This window comes from Lactuca virosa, chromosome 9 (genome assembly GCF_052849685.1).
Source record: "Lactuca virosa cultivar CGN04683 chromosome 9, Lactuca_virosa_CGN04683_v6, whole genome shotgun sequence".
NCBI classification, from domain to species: domain Eukaryota; kingdom Viridiplantae; phylum Streptophyta; class Magnoliopsida; order Asterales; family Asteraceae; genus Lactuca; species Lactuca virosa.
This window is the reverse complement of record NC_136434.1, coordinates 259,934,210-259,951,372: the sequence shown is the minus strand read 5'-3', so window position 1 is coordinate 259,951,372 and position 17,163 is coordinate 259,934,210. Positions and strand designations below refer to the sequence as shown.

The window sequence follows — 17,163 nt, the reverse complement described above, 5'->3', positions numbered from 1 at the left end:
CAGATCAATATTCTCTCAGAGCCTCATCTCTACAGATTGGGTAGAAGGCCATTCTACCCTTCCCTGAACTCTCTTGCATCAGTCTTGACCAGAACCCTAAGGTCAACGAAAGTCAATGGTCAACTTTGACCGACTCGTCGAGTGCACATGGGCGACCCGGCGAGTCCATGCGGGTTCTCTGAATCCTTCTAGCCTCTCTTGGCTCGTCGAGTCTTCGTCCCACTCGACGGATTACACCTGTCATGAATCGCGGGGCAACCCCGACTCGACTCGTCGAGTCCACTTATGGACTCGGCGAGTTTCTTTCATGTTCTTACTCAAATGACCTTCTAAGGTCAGATCTGCTTCCCTAACTATCAGATCTACCCTTCAAGTGCTCAAATGTCACGTAAAGGTGCAACCTTTACGTGCATGCAACCCACATCAAGTCATAAATGGAGAAATAACTCTAAAAATGGCAACCTAGTCTCCAATCCTCCATGAACAAACATAAAGCAGAATGGGGAAGGTTCTCTGGACCTCTATGGGTCCAGATCTGAGGTCTAACCCAGCAAGGGACCATAAACTCAACTTTTCAACCTTTAAAAGGTTATAGAAAACCCTAAATCATAGATCTTAACCCAAAACAGAAAGGAAGTTCGATTTGATACCTCAATAGTGTAGATCTGAACTTGAAAACCCTGGATCCACAGCTCCCTTGACCTCTTCTTGTTGGAAACCACTTCTCTTTTGCTAAAACACACAAGAAATGGTGAAATAGCCTTCCTCTTGCACCACAAGCTTTCTCTCTGCCCTCTAAGGTTTCTCAGGGGTGCATTGGCCGCAAATGGAGGCTATAAAGGCCTTTAAATAGGGCACAGACCCCGAGAATTAGGGTTTCATTTTACAGCGCGGACTCGCCGAGTCCACGCATCGACTCGTCGAGTCCTTCATTAAATCAGACAAGAAATGCGCGATCCTACTCGGCGAGTCTGAGCGCCTACTCGCCGAGTCCCTCCCTAAAACTCAATATAAATACTTAAAATAAGATACCTGGGAATCCAGATGTTATAATTCTCCCCCACTAGAATCAGACTTCGCCCTCGAAGTCCTGCTCGACAAACAACTCTGGATGCTGCTCCCGCATCTCCAACTCCGGCTCCCAAGTCAGCACGGACCCTTTCCGATGTTGCCACTGGACCTGCACCAGGGATACTTCCTTGTTCCTCAGAACCTTGATCTTCCGATCCCGGATCACGATTGGTCTATCAGCATAATTCAGGCTCGCATCCACCTGAATATCCTCCAGCGGTACCACCGCCGACTCGTCGGCTATACACTTTCTCAACTGAGACACGTGAAAGGTATCATGAATCTGGCTCAGCTCCTCTGGTAGCTCCAACCGATACTCTACCCTGCCCACCCTCGCAGTCACCCTGAACGGACCGATGTACCGGGGACCCAGCTTGCCCCTCTTCCTGAATCGGATCACTCCTTTCCAAGGAGATACTTTCAGGAGTACGAAGTCTCCTACCTAGAACTCAAGCTTGGATCGTCGTCTATCCGCAAAACTCTTCTGACGACTCTGAGCCGTCAATAATCTCTGTCTAACCTGGTGTATCTGCTCTATCATCTGAAGCACTATCTCAGTGCTACCCATCACACGCTGCCCTACCTCTCCCCAGCAAATGGGAGTCCGACACCTCCTCCCATACAACAGCTCGAAGGGAGGCATGCCAATACTCGAATGGTGGCTGTTGTTGTAGGAAAACTCAGCCAACGGCAGATTCTTGTCCCAACTTCCTCCGAAGTCCAACACACATGCTCGGAGCATGTCCTCAAGCGTCTAAATCGTCCGCTCACTCTGTCCGTCCGTCTGGGGGTGGTAGGCGGTACTGAAATGCAACCTCGTACCCAACTCCTCGTGGAAATTGTTCCAGATGCTGGAAGTGAATCGTACATCCCGATCTGACACAATCGAGATAGGTACTCCATGACGCGATACCACCTCTCTCACATACAACTCGGCCAGCCTCTCAGCGGAAGAGCTCTCACTGATAGCAAGAAAATGCGCGCTCTTCGTCAGCCGGTCGACAATCACCCAAATTGCATCGACACCCCTCGCGGTCCTCGGAAATTTGGTGATGAAATCCATGGAAATCTGTTCCCACTTCCACTGGGGAACCTCAAGCGGCTGCAACTTGCCATGCGGACGCTGGTGCTCGGCCTTAACCCTGCGACAGGTCAAGCACCTCTCAACAAACCATGCTACATCCCACTTCATACAGGGCCACCAATAATCTTTCTCCAGGTCCAAATACATCTTAGTGGCCCCGGGATGGATCGAGAATCTCGATCTATGCGCCTCCTCCATCAAAATGGTACGTGTCCCGCCTGCATACGACACCCAAATCCGACCCTGAAAGGTCATAAGCCCACGACTATTAGTAACAAACTCAGGCACCTGCCCGATCACCCGCTCCCTCTTGCGGTTCTCCGGTCTCACGGCCTCTGCCTGGGCCTCCCGAATGGTGTTCAACACCGGAGTCATCACTGTCAGTCGCATACAAGTGTCTCGAATCGGGGCACTCTCCGCCCTACGACTCAACACATCAGCTACAACATTAGCTTTGCCCAGGTGGTACAGGATCTCACAATCGTAATCCTTTACCACGTCCAACCATCTCCTCTGGCGCATATTCAGATTGGGCTGATCCATCAAATACTTCAAGCTCTTATGGTCCGTGTATATGGTACACCGAACCCCATATAAATAGTGACGCCATATCTTGAGGGCGAACACCACTGCCCCCAACTCCAGATTGTGGGCGGGATACCTCGTCTCATGAGGCTTCAGCTGCCTCGATGCATACGCTATCACATGCCCCCTCTGCATAAGTACTGCACCCAACCCTGATATCGATGCGTCACAATACACCACCAAATCCTCCATCCCTTCCGGGAGGGCTAACACAGGGGCTTCGCATAACTTCTGGTGAAGTGTCTCAAACGAGGTCTGCTGCTCCGGACCCCATGAAAAAGCAACACCCTTCCGGGTCAACCAGGTGAGAGGCACGACGCTCTTGGAGAAATCTCTGATAAATCTCCGATAGTAGCCGGCCAATCCTAGAAAGCTCCTGATCTCGGTGGGTGATCTCGGCACCTCCCACCTCATAACCGCCTCAATTTTGGCCGGATCGACCAAAATCTCATTCTGGTTGACGAGACGCCCCAAGAACTGGACCTCCCGTAACCAGAACTCGCACTTGGAGAATTTGGCATAAAGCCTCTCCGTCCTGAATACCCCGAGGATCTCTCTCAGATGCTCCTCGTGCTGCTCTCTAGATCTCGAATACACCAGTATATCGTCGATGAACACGATCACCGAACGATCCATCATCGGTCTGCACACCCTGTTCATGAGATCCATGAACGCTGCTGGTGCATTGGTGAGCCCGAAAGGCATCACCACGAACTCGTAATGCCTATAACGAGTCCTGAACGCCGTCTTCTGGATATCCTCATCACGCACTCTCATCTGATGATATCCAGACCTCAGATCAATCTTGGAGAACCAAGAAGCTCCCTACAACTGATCGAACAAATCGTCGATCCTCGGTAATGGGTAACGGTTCTTGACCGTCAACTTGTTCAACTCCCGGTAATCAATACACATCCGGTGTGAACCATCCTTTTTCTTGACAAAAAGGATCGGTGCTCCCCAAGGGGAACTACTCGGTCTAATAAACCCCTTCCCCAGCAGCTCCTGAAGCTGCGAGGATAACTCCTGCATCTCTGGCGGCGCAAGGCGATAAGGCGCCTTGGCGATAGGCGCTGCCCCCAGAACCAAATCGATGCGGAACTCTACCTGCCTCTCGGGAGGCACACCCGACAACTCCTCAGGAAAAACATCTGGGAACTCACACACTATCGGAACGTCATCCATCGAACTTGGCCTCCCAGCGACCTCTCGTGTGTCCATCACATATGCTACAAACCCGCTGCAGCCCTGCTGTAAACTCTGTCTCGCTCTGGCAGCTGAACAAAACGCTGACCCACATCGGGTACCCTCGCCGTACACCGTAAGTACTCCCCCACTAGGGTCTCGTATCGTCACCAACTGTCGCTCGCAGTCTATAACAGCCCCAAATCGGCTCAACCAATCCATGCCCACTATGACACATACGTCCCCCATTGCAATCGGGACTAGATCTATCGAGAACTCAACACCGAAGATCTCGAGTACACATCCTCGAATCCCATCCGTAGCATACACCGCTCGCTCGTCAGCTATGGAAATTCTTAGAGGTCGACTCAACGCCTCTCGTCGGCTACTGATGTGCCGACTAAACGCTATCGACACAAATGATCGACTCGCACCCGAGTCAAATAACACTAAGGCAGGTACAGAACTTACAAGAAAACTACCTACGCATATCATAATATAAGCACAATATCTCAATTCAGCATAAATAAATAAAGAATACATACCAGCCACAACATCGGGCACTGCACGGACCTCCTCCGCTGTCAACTGGAAAGCTCTTCCACGAGCCTTCGGTGCCTTCGCTGGCCGAACCTCGGTAGCCCTAGCAGCAGGTGCAGATCCCTGTGCTGATCCCTGATGTAGCTGCGGGCACTCGGCCTTCCGATGGCCAGTCTGGTTGCAATGAAAGCAAACCATAAATCCGTTGGGGCAATCCTTGGCGATATGCCCCTCCTTGCCACATTTGTAGCAAGCACCCGATCGACAGAACCCATCATGTCCCTTGCCGCACTTCCCATAAGTGCGGCCCTTCTGGCCTCCAAATCTCGTATCAGCGGACTTGGCCCGCTTGGTTGCCGGCTGAGACTGTGCCGACTGCCTATCCATCCTCTGAGACTCGACCTCCTCCCTGACCTGAGTCTCCAACTCAATCTCCCTCTTCCGGGCATTTGCCTGGAGCTCAGCAAATGTCTGGTAAGTCGAGTTCGACACGAACTCTCGAATATCCCTCCTCAAAACGCCCAAATACCGGCTCATGCGTGCCTGCTCAGTAGACACCTGCTCAGGGCAGAACATCGCCCTCTCATGAAACTTCCTGGTAACCATAGTAACCGAATCAGTACCCTGCTTGAGGGTCAAGAACTCCTGAACCAACCGTTCCTTCTCCACTGGGGGAACATACTCGTCTCTGAACATGGTGGTGAACCTCTCCCAGGTCACCGCTGAAATCTCTGCAAGAGTGAAGCTCGCCGTCACGAACTTCAACCAATCCTTCGCTCCCAAGCGAAGCTGGTTCAACACGAACCGTACCCTCAGATGCTCCGGACATGAACACGTGTAGAAGCATCCCTCGATATCAGAAATCCATCTCATCGCAGCGATCGGATCCTGCGTCCCATCAAAATCTGGTGGCTTCGTGTTGCTGAACTCCCGAAACAACAACGAGTCACCTCCCTGAGGCCTGGCAGCAGCCACAACTGCAGTAGCTGCAGCAGCCGCAGCCTCAGTTACCGCGGCGTACCGCTCATCAAAAGTCTCAATCAATGTGGTCTTGATAGACCCAAACATCTCCGGAATCTCGGCTCGAATTGCCGCCGCCACCTCATCGTGGATCATCTGACGAAGCTCCTCGTCACTCATGCCGCTCGGCTCGGGCCTGTGACGTGTCCCAACCATGATGTCTCTGAAATACAACATAATAATATCAGAGACTCGCTCGAGCATACTCGCACTCGATAACTCAACCCTACTTGTTCCTTAGTACCCAAAGGATTCTTACTTAGAGTGCGCACTGCTCCGGTGTCTTCAGTAGTACGGGCCCTATACTACTGTCCACACCGCATCAGTATTCACCCTAAGTCCTCCTCCTTGGATCCCAGATCACAAGTACTCTATATCTCACTGGTATAGGCTACCCTTCGGTAGACCTCTCATCAGCTCCTCACTGCTACCTACTCGCTCTCAAGCATCACATAGCAGCAAAATCCTTCCTAGGCTAAGGCATCACAAAATCAGGCCACTCTAGTCCTAATATGAATACCTAGCCAACTCTAGCATGCATATCATATCATAACATATCTCATAACACATAATGTAAGGGTATTTTGGGAAATCACCGTTCAGGCGCTGGCTGATCGTACACACTGCTTCCTTCTGCCTTTCTCAAAATCTTTTACTCTCTTAGAGAAATTGTTTATTTTAGGAAAACTTTCTCAAATCCTCAGTTTGAGTTCAGGTTTATCTGAAGATGCACCCGAATCCCTCAAACCAAGGCTCTGATACCAACTTGTAACAACGTAAATTTTCAAAACAATTTTTCATTTTTAAATCATACTTTCAATCACACGATAATCACAAAAACATAATGAATCCACTGTGTCATAACAAAACATGTCCCATAATCTCAATAACATAATCTCTATGAGTGTGTACGGATCATGCCGGCGCCTTCTCGCAATCCTCGCTAGTACCTGAAACACATAACACAACGACTGTAAGCATAAATGCTTAGTGAGTTCCCCAAATACCACATACAGCACATACGCCTTTCCAGGCCACAAATCTGTAGGATCTTCCGATCCATGTGTCTCAGGGGACTTCCGTCCCGAATCCCGGTAGACCTTCCCGTCCTACCAGTATCGACCTTCCGGTCCGTAACCCCTTGACCTTCCGGTCCATATCATCTTGACCTTCCGGTCCTTATCATCTTGACCTTCCGGTCCTCATCATACATAGCATACATAACACATATATATATCACATAACCGCATATAACACATACATCGCATAGCATACAAGACCTTCCAGTCACACATAGGTACCCTTCCAGGTACAGTATAGTGAGAAGACTCACCTCAATGAAGTCGGATAAACTCTCGTGCTCAACGTTCCGACCTAGCCTTCTCCTATTATTCAAATAACATTCCAGATCAATATTCTCTCAGAGCCTCATCTCTACAGATTGGGTAGAAGGCCATTCTACCATTCCCTGAACTCTCTTGCATCAGTCTTGACCAGAACCCTAAGGTCAACGAAAGTCAATGGTCAACTTTGACCGACTCGTCGAGTGCACATGGGCGACTCGGCGAGTCCATGCGGGTTCACTGAATCCTTCTAGCCTCTCTTGGCTCGTCGAGTCTTCGTCCCACTCGACGGATTACACCTGTCATGAATCGCGGGGCAACCCCGACTCGACTCGTCGAGTCCACTTATGGACTCGGCGAGTTGCTTCCATGTTCTTACTCAAATAACCTTCTAAGGTCAGATCTGCTTCCCTAACTATCACATCTACCCTTCACCTGCTCAAATGTCACGTAAAGGTGCAACCTTTACGTGCATGCAACCCACATCAAGTCATAAATGGAGAAATAACTCTATAAATGGCAACCTAGTCTCCAATCCTCCATGAACAAACATAAAGCAGAATGGGGAAGGTTCTCTGGACCTCTATGGGTCCAGATCTGAGGTCTAACCCAGCAAGGGACCATAAACTCAACTTTTCAACCCTTAAAAGGTTATAGAAAACCCTAAATCATAGATCTTAACCCAAAACAGAAAGGAAGTTCAATTTGATACCTCAATAGTGTAGATCTGAACTTGAAAACCCTGGATCCACAGCTCCCTTGACATCTTCTTGTTGGAAACCACTTCTCCTTTGCTAAAACACACAAGGAATGGTGAAATAGCCTTCCTCTTGCACCACAAGCTTTCTCTCTACCCTCTAGGGTTTCTCAGGGGTGCATTGGCCGCAAATGGAGGCTATAAAGGCCTTTAAATAGGGCACAGACCCCGAGAATTAGGGTTTCATTTTATATCGCGGACTCACCGAGTCCACGCATCGACTCGTCGAATCCTTCATTAAATCAGACAAGAAATGCGCGATCCTACTCGGCGAGTCTGAGCGCCTACTCGCCGAGTCCCTCCCTAAAACTCAATATAAATACTTAAAATAAGATACCTGGGAATCCGGATGTTACAGGTTCCAATTGGGGGCCTGTCTCCATCATGAGATGAAACCGATACACTTTCTGTATATGAGTGGTGAGTTGGGGTTCTTTTAGTGAGTCTGCGGTGACTCGAATGGATGCGGGAATCTTTGGAGAGACTCTTGCATGTTCCTTGGATCTCATTTGTCTTTGACTTGGGGTGAGCTTCAGTTTCTTTCTCCTAAAAACATCATGGGATTCTGAAGGCTCATCTTGATGTTCATCGTTGACATTAATAGGAATGTCATGAGCCGGAGCTGTAGAAGTAGGCTCTGCGGTCTTAGCCATCCTCTTTTGTGAGGGATCAACTCCCCTTTTAACAACATTCATGGGAGTTTTTTGGGCTATGCTTTTGACTCTTTTCGATTTTGGTTGAGGGTCCTGAGCTGCGGTAGACTGACTAGGTTTGGTAGATTTTGGCTGTGGGTCCTGGTCTGCGGTAAGCTGACTGGGTCTTGGCGGGGAAGTGTGATATGGGGCAATATCACTCGTAGCCATTATATGTTCAACTACCTCTACTGTAGTGAGTCCAATGCTAAGTTTAGAATCTTTGTGTAGATCAAACAGACATAGTGGCCAGAACCTAGCGAATATGAGTTCTGTCATCCCTTCTTTTGGTGCATCCTTGGAGATGTATTGCAAGAAGTCATCCCAGAGGATTTGCCCGTAATTGACTGCATTATTAGTGTAAATGCTCCATATGATTTCCAGAAGTTTTATCCCCATGTTATTCGTCCCTCCTGTTTTGCCTGAGAGACATCTGATCACAAAGTGACAAACAAATTGCCAAACAGCAGGCAATTTGTTTTTCTTGAATCTGCCTACACCTTTCAATTTCGCCTGGTACCTCATTTGATAAAGGGTAGAAAACACATCGGTTGTACTTGGGGAGTAGAATTTTGTTGAAGGAAGTATCCTGAGAATGATTGCAGAAAGAAAATTTTCTTTAGTGAGAACCACCAAAGAATCGTCAACGAGATTCAGATGAACTTCTTAAGGATTGTTTCTAGGTTTGAAGGGAAAAAAGGCACACTTGAAAAGAACCGACAATGGAGCAACTTCAGTAAATGAATCGAAAGCGTAAAACAATGGGTGTGTTGGAAGAAACTTGATCATCAGTTTAATGGATTCATTGTACGATTGATGATCTTCAAATATTCCTCTGTAATTGTTGGGTGCAATCGTTGGAGTAAGGTCTTTGATCGTGGATTCAGAACCTGTTGGACGAGCTGAGCCTGAGGCTTTGGATTGCTTCTTTGCAATGTCTGACTTCACCATTGTTGTAGAGAAAAAGTTTGAAGAACTTGCAGAAAGCTTTTTAGGAAGAAGGTGAAGAAGATGAGAGAGTTCGTCGAGAGAGTTCAGATAGCGTAAAAACGATATTGGGAAGAAATGGGGGGGTTTTTATACCTATGGATTTCAAAAGTTATTGATATTAATTAACCTATAGCTGTTAAAGTTAAAAACCCTTGGGTTTTTACCATTATCAGCTAAAATTAAATAAATCAAAAATAAATGTTTATTCCGGAAAGGTGGGGCATTAGATGCGTTGCAGGTCCATGATGACACGCTGATTAATCGTGGGGTGTGACGTGTTTTATCTGTTGTAAAAATGGGGAAGTGGAACGGATTAGACCCCAAAGGTTGCATGACATGACTGGATTAGAAAAACGATATTTCAAAAAAGATTTCTTTTATAGAAAATCGATTTATTTGATTTTTATCCAAAAGTAGACCTGACTGAGGAAAGTGTTAAGGATTACTGAAAAACGTTATGTGCGACAAAATGAATGTTTTGAAGAATTTTTTTTTGTTTTTAAGCTTCATTAAATAGCACACATCGGCATTTAAAGCACTTGAAAATTAATGACTGCGGGTTCATTCAATGTGTCTGCGGTAGCTGAAAGACAAACTAGATCATAGAGGTTAGAAATAAAAGGAATAAAAGGACCCGTGGAGTATATAGATCATAAGTGACTTCAATATTCAACGAGTACCGAAGAGAAATTATGAACTATACACTACATTAGTTATTCTAGAAAGATACAACAGTGAATAAAGTGTTTCAAGAATTTTGTTTATGGAAAAGAAAAGAAACAGTTTATTCACCCCCGGAGACCTGATATGGTCTGCGTACCTATCCTTGCAGAAAGAGCTGTGGGTCAGGGTTCATCATCCTAATCATTTCCAAAAATCCGTTTAACCTTGTGGAGTCGAGTGCCTTGGTAAAAACATCAGCCATTTCTTTGTAAGTGGGCACAAAAATAAGTTCAACGTTACCTTTGAGGATGTGGTCTTTGATGAAGTGATACCGAAGTTCTATATGTTTCGTCTTTGAGTGATGAATAGGATTATGAGAAATCGCTATTGCACTCTCAGAATCACAATAGATGGTTACCCATAGCATCCTGTAACCGTAGTCCATAAGTTAAGTCTTCACCCAAAGGACTTGGGAACAACAGTTGGCTGCGGCCACATATTCCGCCTCTGCGGTAGACAAAAAATACAGTTTTGTTTCCTTGAAGACCAACTAACTAATCTTCCTCCTAAGAACTGACATCCACCCAAAGTGCTCTTACGATCAAGTCTGCACCCAACATGATCTGCATCTGTGAAAGCTTAAAGACTAAAATCGTTACCCGCAGGGTACCAAAGGCCCATTGCTTTACTTCGCTTTATATACATGAGGATCTACTTGACTGCGGTCAAGTGAGATACTTTAGGGTCAGCCTGGTACCGAGCACACAAACCCGTTGCAAATGCAATATCCGGTTCGCTGGCAGTGAGGTACATCAGTGATCCAATCATTTCTCGATATGTTTTGAGATCAACTGACTCTCTGGGAGGGTCAACAAAAATTTTATACCCAAAGGCCATCGGGACCTTCGCCGAGGAGCAATTGTCCATCGAAAACTTCTTCAACAATTCAGTGGTGGACTTTTCTTGATGAATGAATATCCCTTGAGGGACCTGTTTAACTTGAAGTCCTAGAAAGAAATTGATCTCTCTATTCATGCTCATTTGAAATTTTCTTGTCATGAGCCTGGCAAATTCATCCACCATACCCTTATCTATTGATCCAAAGATGATATCATCCACATATATTTGAACAAGCATCAAGTGATTGTCATTTGCTCGTCTAAACAAAGTGGGATCAATCACACCTCTTTTTGTATCCTGAGGTGACAAGAAACTCATAGAGAGTCTCATACCACGCTCTTGGTGCTTGATTAAGACCGTATACTGCTTTCTCTAGCTTGTAACAGTGATTTGGAAATTCTAAGCTTTCAAAGCTTGGAGGTTGTTGCAGGTAAACTTCCTCTTTCAGTTCGCCATTCTGGAATGCATGTTTTTACATCCATCTGATGAACCTTGATGTTTTCGTGAGCAGCATAAGCTAAGAAAACACGTATGGCTTCCATTCTTGCTACAGGGGCATATGTTTCATTGTAGTCAACACCCTCGAGTTGACTATACCCCTTGGCGACTAATCGTGCTTTGTTTCTTACCACCACACCAGATTCATCTAACTTGTTCTTATACACCCATCTTGTACCGATGACTATGTGACCTTTTGGCTTCGGTACCAATTTCCAAAATTTATTTTGTTCAAACTCAAAAAGTTCCTCTTGCATTGCAATGATCCAATCGGACTCCATAAGCACTTCTTTTGTTGTTCTAGACTCGACCGAAGACATGAATGTTGCATAATGACAATGGTTATTTAAATTAGTAGAGGATCGAGTTTGAATACCTGAGGATGGGTTGCCGATGATTTGACCCGGTGGATGATCTCATTTCCAAACATGTAGTCGTGATTGTTGATGGTCTGCGGCTGCGATTGAGGGAATATCCTCTACATCCGAGGACTCTGTGGTTGGAGAAGGTAGTTCCCCCTCAATCTGAGAACAACCCGCATATGAGTCTTGGTTTGTTGGAATGGGGTCTGCGGTAGGTAATGGAAGTTCCCCCTGAGTTGTAGATGGGAATTCCCCCTGAACTGATGACGGTTCCCACTGGACAAGTGACATTGGTTCCCCCTGGACTGATGAGTGATGAATAATTATTGGATCACGTATTGTATCAATGTTTTCAAGTTCTTCTTCATCAGAGTCTTCAGACGCGGTTGATTGGTTGGTTGGTCTGCGGGTAGGCACTAGAGCAATATCTTCAAGTATTGGAACCTCTGCGGATGTGATTTTCAAAGGAACTGGTCTTTCCCCCTCAACCGACGAGGTGTAAGTATTGAATGATGTTCCTTCAGACATGATATGTCCAGATACTACTGCGTGTTGTTGTTATGCCATCAGAGACACCAAAATTTTTGAGAGATGCGCTGTCTCTGCGAGATCGAAGAGGTCATCATAGTTAACTTCTACTATGTTCAATGGAAATGAGGAAATGGGGATATCACTTTCCATAATGTACTTTGTTTCGGTGGAAGGAGCAGTAATGTGGACATAATAGTCGTCGAACTTAACGTCAAAACTTTCAACTATTATTCTGGTACGCCTTATGAGAACCCTGTATGCAACTTTTTTGGTTGAGTAACCTAGAAAAATGCCTTCATATGACTTTGGTGCAAACTTGTTAAGATGATCCTTGTTGTTGATCACAAAACACCTGCACCCAAAAATATGAAAGAATCGGACATTGGGTTTGCGGTTGTTGAGGCCTTCATAGGGAGTCTTATTGAGGCATTTGCAAATGATGCTTCGATTTTGAACAAAGCATGCAGTTGCCACTGCTTCTGCCCAGAAGTAGAGAGGAAGGTTGGCAAAGTTTAACATCGATCTAGCTGCTTCGACCAATGTTCTATTTCTTCGCTCTACTACTCCGTTTTTTTGTGGTGTATAGGGTGCCGAAGAGTTGTGACTAATGCCTTTGGAGACTAAAAAGCTATTTAAGAGTTGATTAGTAAATTCAGTCCCGTTGTCACTTCTTATCCGTCTGAGTGGTAGCTTGATTTAGAGCTCTATCTCCTTGATGAAGTTGATCAAGGTCTGCGGTGTATCTGACTTATGTCTCAAAAAGAAGACCCAGGTGAAGAGAGTGAAATCATCCATTATAACCATGATATATTTTTTGTGATGGAGACTGGATATAGTAGATGGACCGCAAAGATCAATATGAAGGAGCTCTAGTGGTTCGACGATTGAAGAATCAACAATCAGAGGATGGCTTCCCTTTGTTTGTTTACCACACTCACATGATGGGCATAACGTATCATTGTTGTACTTTAAGATTGGTAGTCCACAGACTAACTCTTCAGTTACCAAGTTATTGATGTATCTGAAGTTGAGGTGAGCAAGTTTGCGGTGCCATAAGCAACTCACTTCAGTCACTGCTTTGGACAGAAAACACAACTGCGGTTTGCTAATGATCAAGGAGACATCCAATGGATACATTGTCCCTTCAACTTTAGATTTGATCAAGCAAGTGTTCATGTCATTTGTCATTATGTAGCAGTATTCACTGTCGAATTCAACCTAGTGTCCAGCTTTACATAATTGACCCACACTTATTAAATTGTGCTTAAGACCCTCTACATAAGCAACTCTCTGAATAGAGAAGCTTCCCGTAGTCAATAATCCATAACCCCTGATGATTCCATTTGCGTTGTTCCCAAAACTGACGTGTCCACCACTACTGATTGGCATGAAATCGTGAAGGTATTCTAACCTTCCATTCACGTGCAAGGAGAAGACACTATCAATTAACCATTCTTCTTCTTGTTCCTCCTTGCACATTACCTGCAAAATCAGTGGGTTAGTTTGGGCACCCAAACAAGTTTGGAGTCTTGGGTAACGTGTGACACTTTCTTAACAAATACATTCACATGGGAGTTATGAACATGTGTCTTTTCTTGTTTCAGTCCAAGTGCGGGATGTTTTACTTCTTTTGGAATGTCACATGTTGGTATTGGACATGACTCTTCCAGTGGGTAGAAACCAAAGGTAAGGTTTTTCTCATTTATCCACAAACCAAATTTTGTCAAAGGTCTAGAGGGTGTAGCTTGTTTCTTGTGACCGGTCCTTGAATGGTGTTTTGCTGGAGTGTCCTTGGGACTTGAAAAAGGCTTGACACATGACCTAAACTTAGGTTTTGATCTTGTGACTGACTGATGTGTTTTTGAAAGATTTGGAGTTGGTAGAATACCCTTCCATTTTGGATTTGTGAAGGAATTTTGTGGAAGTGATGTGACTTTCTTTTGAAATTTCGCCGTTTTGTTTGTGTCAGGAAGTTTAGTCATTGAACATGACTTTTTACATGAACCATCAACTGCAGTGGATTTTGAAAAGATTTTTGCAGTTGTGGGTTTTTCAAAATTTCTTTTGTTTGACAATTTGACTTGATTTTTGAAAGTTTTATTCTTGAAATCAGTTTCCTGCTTTTCACGTCGGGCTTTGATCTCCTTTTCTAAAGCCAACATTGCTTGAACTTTTGGTGAGACCACATCAGAAACATTTAATTGAGGTTTTTTGAAATTCTTTGTTTGAGGTAAAAAACGAGGACTTGAGTCACCAGAACTGGAAAATTCATGACTTTCGGAACATTGGCCAAATTCAAAATTATTAATTGGCAATTCATGCAAAATAGGCTGAAGAGTGGTTGTGCATTGGACTGGGGTTTGCGATAGAGAAGATTGGACTACCGCAGAGTAAGTCAAAGGTTACTTCTGATTGGGACAATTTTTGGACGACAAGGATGGACCATTTATGACTAATTCAGGTCCTTCCAAGATAATCTCTTCATCAACAACTGAACTTGATTGAGAGCCTGGACTAATTGTGCCAATAGTGGGTATGAATTCATTTGAATTACCCGAGGATTCAGGAAGAATTTCCTCAATGACACAATTGTTGCTAAGTTCACGAAGTATACCGAAGTGACATTGCATGTCTTCAGGATACGTCTTATTATTGACTGGATATTGAAAAGGTCTATCCGATGGGACATAGGGACGTTCGACATTGAATCAGGGAGAAGAGGTCTCATCGGTTGAGAACCTATTGGACCATCCCCAATTATAAGTGTTGTCTACGGTCCCACTGTTAACAAGATTCTCAATAGCTTCACTTTCATTAAATAGGTTTTCAATTAAAAGATTTAAATGTACAATCTCTTTTCGGGTAATATCTCGTTGATTCAAAGCAATATCTAATTGAGTTTCACTTAACATCCTAACATATTTTTCTAACAATAAGTCCTTTTCTAACATGGCGACCTTAAGCCTTTTATCTTCTAGTCTTCCTCTCACATGGTACAACTCTTGGGGCATTATGTTCTTTTCGTCTAGGGCCTTGTTGTAGTCTGAAAGGACGGCAACACAAGTGTCATTTAGTCTTTCTAAGTAAGGTTCACATTCATGCATGATGTAATTATTTGACTGTATCATAATTTTTACCTGTTCGAAAATGCTGAGGGTGTCATCTTTGGCCATGTAGCAGTAATTCCTCTGCAGATTTGTCGAACCATCCTCCTCACTGTTTGCCACCATGCAAATCTTCCTTTTCTGCTTGTTGTTATCAATCTCTTCATCTTCATCTCCCGAGGACCACACCTGATGATCCCTTCTTACTTGAGCAACATAAGCTCTTTCCTTTTCTCTTTCCTCAATTTCTTGAGCCATCGTGAGATAGAATGCCTTATCCTTTACCACGTTTGCTTTGCAGTCTTTGGCAAAATGGTTTTCCTTATGGCACTTATGGCAGAAAATGACTCCATCTTTGTGTTCGGTAGTGATACCGGAGTCTGAAGGTTTGTTGGTCTGCGATGGCTCTTTTGAAGAAGCATTCTGTGGTTGTGAAGAATGATGAGGATTCTTGGGATACCTTGAGTGGTTACTCTGTGGGTTGAAGTTGCGATTAAAGGGAGGTTTGGTGAACTGTTGGTTTTTTTGAAAGGATGGTGGTGGAAGCCTATTGAATTGTTGGCTGACCAAAGCGATGGCATTCTGAAGCTCTTCTACGTCATCAATTTCGGCATCAGCTTCATATGACTGCGGTGGACTATCATATGAATGCTGGTAAGATGACTCTGTGGGATATGAGTACTGAGGAGTTTTAAACTGTGGAGTTTGAGCCATCAGGGCCAATGGTCCACCCAGGTCTGCACAATCCTTTAGCACAGTTGATTATTATGCTTGAAGTTCTCCATATAGATTGAACAAAGATAGAGTACGAATCTTTCTATCCCCCTGCACTATCATCTTTGCAGTAGACCAATGTCTTCCCAAACCATTCAGGAATTGTAGGTTTATTTCATGATTACTGCGAACTGTACCAACATTTGACAGCTTTGTGATGATGAGATTGAACCGTTTGAATTAATCGTCAAGACTTTCGTCGGGAAGAGCTTTAATGTTGTTAAACTCATTGAGAGATATGGTGAGTTTTTTTTGTCCTAAGCTTATTCTGACCCCTGGTAAAGATTCTTCAGCACATCCCAGATCTCCTTGTCAGACTTGCAAATGATAATGATGTCGAAGTTATATGGAGCAACACCACATGGTATTTCATAAAAGGCTATGCCGTCTTTCTCCATTTTGTCAAGATCATCATTTGTTGGTTGGTTCATGGCTGCCTGACCTGCACCTAGACGTGCTTGAGTACCATCTGCTTGAACGGGAGTAAGAACTGGGACATGGGGTCCTTCTTCCACAGACCTCCATAAATCTCTACCAAGCCTCTTAAGATACCTTTCCATTCTTTGAGACCAATGGTGGTATTTATTTGCAACAAGTATTGGAGCTCTGTTCGAACCTCCAACACTGTTGGAAACGTTTAATGAAAAAGGTTGTGCCATATTTTCCTGTTTTTTAAGAATGAGCTTCAGTGGTACAGAAGGCTTTCTAAAATCAAAGTTTTGTTTAAAAATCAACCACTTTGGCTCTGATACCAATTGTTGAGAGAAAAAGTTGAACAAACGTTAGTCACAAGATAATATAATGCGGAATAAGTTAATCTCGAAGGATCTTGTTAGCTCAAAATTAATAAGTTAGAAGAGTTAGATTGCAGAAATGTAAAGGAAATTAATAGCAACAAGTTATATCAAGTATACACCAAGTTGATTCATAACAAGGTTTACATGCAAACACAAGTTAGTAAGTGCGATCAACTTAAAGTGAAGAGAGACTCGGTTTATCAGTTAAGATAATAGAGATAGAGATGAACGATCTTTGTATTTCAATAAGACTTCTGGAAGTGGTAA

The 17,163-nt window shown here is 44.5% G+C and overlaps 1 pseudogene; it reads right to left on the bottom strand.

The window, feature by feature from the left end:
- Positions 1–11,237: 11,237 nt before the first annotated feature.
- LOC145140489 (putative mitochondrial protein AtMg00820 pseudogene) lies at positions 11,238–11,609 on the bottom strand (annotated as a pseudogene).
- Positions 11,610–17,163: the final 5,554 nt, after the last annotated feature.